This window comes from Astatotilapia calliptera, chromosome 7 (assembly GCF_964374335.1).
Source record: "Astatotilapia calliptera chromosome 7, fAstCal68.1, whole genome shotgun sequence".
In the NCBI taxonomy this organism is placed as follows: Eukaryota; Metazoa; Chordata; class Actinopteri; order Cichliformes; family Cichlidae; genus Astatotilapia; species Astatotilapia calliptera.
Genome location: NC_137428.1, coordinates 54,196,838 through 54,201,590, shown reverse-complemented (window position 1 = coordinate 54,201,590; position 4,753 = coordinate 54,196,838). Strand labels below are relative to the sequence as shown.

Below are 4,753 nucleotides of genomic sequence, written 5' to 3'. Positions count from 1 at the left end.
CAGAGACGACGCAGAGGCAGTCCGTGCACATAGTGACACACACCTTCTGGATAACGCTGCGTCAACGGCCAGTGGACTGACGAAATATGAGTGCGACTTTAATGGTCTAAAAGTGGAAAGATTCAACGCGTATGAATGTATTTTTATTGCTGGATGATACTCCACCGCCATCCTCCCGACCTCCTGCTACCAGAGGCACCTGCCGTTTTGCAGGGGAGGGGCAAAGAAAGGAGAAAAACGACTAACACTCCTCGGTTTCATGACGTGTGCTGGTCTAATGCCGAGAGGTTATGTAACAGTTCATGAAACTGCAAACAGGGGGGTGATCAGCTTAATGCACAGTTTGTGTTTTGCTACTGAAAATGCAATAAAATTGCAAAGCCATGTTGACTTTCATGGATTAAATACTAAAAAAGGGGGAAAAATTGTTACAAGTCCCCCTTCTTGGGAACTAAGGGAACGATCAAATGATCAGGTGAAATAAACTTAGAGAGCACATTGCCATGATGGGTTTTTTTTAACGCCACCCTTTGTGTAGTTTCAGGGTAAGACAAAAAAAAACAAAAAACAACAACAACAAAACAAAGCAAGTAAGCAACTAAAACAATTCAAATATGCCGCTGTGGAACTAAAATGAGCAGCAACATGCACAGCAAGCTATGTGTGTCATATATTGTTGGATACCTATAATAAGCCTGGCAGAATTATCAAATAAAGAGGTCAGCCTATGAAAAAATCATCCCTGTGAGCCAAAACATGATCATTTTTTCTTTTCTTTTCTTTTCTTTTCTTTTCTTTTCTTTTCTTTTCTTTTCTTTTCTTTTCTTTTCTTTTCTTTTCTTTTCTTTTCTTTTCTTATGGTCAGCACAACAGGCCACACACCTATTCAGCAAACCAATCAACAACCAATCAGAAGAAAGCTGACCTGAAGGGAGGAAGCTGAAAGGAGTTTATTTTTAGACAGTGGATGAATTGATGGGCTACATCAAGGTCTAGTTTAAGGTTTATGAGGCTTACATTGAACTGTGAATTATGCAAAGCTACACTGTAAACCTGAACAAGTTAGCAGAGCTTCTTCAGGTTTTTTAAGCTGATGAACTTAAAAGGTGAAGCTTATCCAGACTCCAATATTTTGACTATATTTGACATCCACCTTTTGACTACAATAACCTAAAATGCAACCCAAAACAACAAAGCAAAAAAGAAGGGGAAAAAAAAACAATTTAATAACTTTCAGGTTTAGGGTCAAATCGACCTCAGGAATCAAAACTTCCCAAATATGACTGCCACGGTATTTAAATAAATAAGTAAAATGAAATTATGCAAAAATAACTGTTGATCAGAGTGGATCAAAAATAATAAGTTGAACTATTTCAAATGGAGGAAAATGTTAGATGAGCATAAGCTATTTGAGCTAGTAGGCCTGTTTAAAAAAAAGGTTACATTACTTAATTTATTTAATTACTTTGAGTATTTGGGTTTACAGTGTACTCTGTTTAGGTCAAGTGTGACAAATATGCAGAAAATAAGAAACCAGGAAGAGGGCACTTTTTTTTTTTACAGCACTCTAATGATAGAGTAAAAAATAACATGAATGCAGTGAAATTAAATTATGCAATTTTTTTTATTTAAAAAAAAAAAACAATGAATAAAATCTACCAGGTTCAAAAAATAAAAACAAACAAACAACAACTCAGACTAGTGTAGATATTCCATGTTATGATCTATGCATTTATGCCTCTGGTTTTTAGTAGAATTAAATACATTAGCACTTCTTTACCACTTTAACACAGCTATCATGAATGCATTTTAAGTCATTCTCCAATACAGGCTACATTCTGCATAGAAATCATGGTCATTTATGTTTTCTCTTGGGGGCTACTCTGCACATTGCTCAGGGATTAATGTTTAAAGGATTTACTGTTAAATGCAGAGTTGTTGAAAGCACAGACGGAACGCTGTGCATTCATCAGGCTGAGATGCTGCCTCATGACATTAGTGGTGTCACGTCCCGCTGATGTTTTATTCCTACAAAAAGGCAAAACACATAATTCAGCCACAACATAAAAATCTCTGACAGATGAAGTAAATAAAACTGATAGTCTTACATTATTATGATGATTGAGTGAAAAATCTTGGAATACATATAGATGTTGACTAAAACCACCTCCAGAAATATTGGTGCAGATCTCCTGTCCATACTCTGATGTGTTCAGTAGCACAAAGGGGATGTAGGTGGTTTTAATCTTGTAGCTAATCTGTGCATTTTCCACCTGTTGTGAAATGAACAGTGAGTATATGTGTTTTCATCTTCCATATCCCGTGGATGCATTAGCCTAACGCAGGCATCCTCTGAATGGATGCCAGAGAGATTTAAAAGCAATGATGGAAGAATGTTTTGTTAAGATTAAAATGCATTCTTGAAAGTTTTATTGAGAGATTTTTACATATATAAAACTGCATACAGCATAAACGGCTAAACTTCAGGTTTTGTTCTTTTTAGAAATTACACTTAAATTACACATTCACAGCAGCATAATGTCAGAGCATTGTGTAGTGAGGACTTAAAAGCAGGAAAGAGAAGCCAAAAGCACACTGCAGAGATTAAATCCAAAGCCCATCACAGAAACAACTTGGCTGAAGGAAAGAGGGGAACAAAACAGATGTCTGTTTTGTTCCCAAACAAAGGAACCAGGAAAGACTGGGCTATATGAGACCAGACACAGGGAACAAGCTGAAAACCAGCTCCCAGGTTGGATTTGGGGGACAGGCATCCTCTCTACCTCCTCTCGATCAGGCTTAAATCGTTCCCTCTTCATATCTAGTTATTTAGCACATGTAGTCATGGCTGGATCAGGTGGCCCTGAATCCTCACTTACACTGCAGCAGGGCACAACTTCTGGGGGCTTCCCATGATGCACTGTTTCTTCTTCACTTACCTTTTTCACACCTTTCTTCATTTAAAAAAATAGTTATTATTAATCTCAGGCTCTCTTCCACAGTATGTCTTTGTTCTGTCTTCTTCCCCTCACCCCCAACTGTTTTCTCTGTCATGCAAGACGTCTGCACCTACCTGAGCCTGGTTATGACGGAGGTTTCTTCCTGTTAAAAGGGAGTTTTTCCTTCCCACTGTCTCCAAAACACTTGCTCATAGAGGTCACCTGATTGTTGGGTTGTTTTTCTGTTTTCTCTATATTATTGTAGGGTATTCATCTTAAAATATAAAGTACCTTTGGGTAATCATTGTTGTGATTTGGTGTTACATAGATAAATCTGATATAAATTTGTAAAAAGTTGAACTGGACAGAGAGGAAGCAAAACTAAGACGGGACAACAGAAATAACGATGTTAGCATATGTAAATATTTAATTCTCAATCCTCGATGCATATTAACAGATGATCATTAAGCACAGGTGGACCAAGGCATACATAAGACAAAGGGAAGCACAAAGAAATATTAAGGAAACTAATGGCAGACATAAACTAGAAACCGAACTTAAAACTCAACACCAGGATATATAAATGAACACAGTAAGAGCATTTCACAGTTGCACAGTTGACATGAAATTGAAGGTTGAATTTGAACCTAAAGTCAAAAGTTGAAACACCAGCATGCTATTGCCCATCGTCCACTTTAGTTCCTGTACCACAGTCTTTTCCTTTTAAGATGATATAAAATACTGTACACCTGGTCTTGCCCAATAGTTTTCCAGGCTTTCTGCAGGTCTTCCAAAGTTGGACACTTGGAGATTTTCAGTAAACCACTTAACTTTGACCAATAAATGACTCAAGCAGAAAAAGGCACCTAACTCATCAGTTGAAGTTTTGTTGTATTGACACAAAAAAAAAAAAAAAAAAAAAAAAACTTAGCAAAGGTCCAGTACCTTTAGGAACTGCAGAAACACATAATTTATTCCCATTTCTTTGCCAACTGAATCTATGGAAAATGCCAAAAATAACACCGTCTGACAGACTTAAAATAATATTTATGCATCAACATTCTTCATGAGTGAAAAGACAAAAAATGAATTGTCTTAATACAACAACAACAAAAACTTTGTGCAGCAGATGAACAGTATCGGAAATTCAAGTCTGTAACATATAGTTGAAGCAGTTGGGCATCAAATCAGATTCAATTCAATTCAGTTCAATTCAAGTTTATTAATGTAGTGCCAAATGACAACAAAAGTTACTTCAAGTAGCTTGACCACGTAATGTCCAGACTACAATATTGTGGAGAAAACCACAATAAAAAAAAGAAAAGAACGTGACAAACAAAGACATGTTAAAGATTTAGAGCAACAAATTATTAAAGTTAGTTTGGAAATAATGATAGAAGAGGAAAAAGTCAAAATAATTATTGGCAGTTATTAAAGTAGTATTAAAAATGCTTACACAGTAACGAATTCCTTACTAAATGAGTTTAGAGGCTGAGAAAGTGCTTTGGCACCTTTATGGTGCTTACAGGGAGTGCAGAATTATTAGGCAAATGAGTATTTTGTCCACATCATCCTCTTCAAGCATGTTGTCTTACTCCAAGTTGTATAGCCTCGAAAGCCTACTACCAATTAAGTATATTAGGTGATGTGCATCTCTGTAATGAGAAGGGGTGTGGTCTAATGACATCAACACCCTATATCAGGTGTGCATAATTATTGGGCAACTTCCTTTCCTTTGGCAAAATGGGTCAAAAGAAGGACTTGACAGGCTCAGAAAAGTCAAAAATAGTGAGATATCTTGCAGAGGGATGCAG

General features: G+C 36.6%; 1 protein-coding gene across 2 annotated transcripts in view; it reads left to right on the top strand.

Annotated features, from left to right (window-relative positions):
- The window catches only part of syt18b (synaptotagmin XVIIIb), a 367,435-nt gene that overhangs the window by 352,102 nt on the left and 10,580 nt on the right, over positions 1–4,753 (top strand). The window lies entirely within an intron of this gene.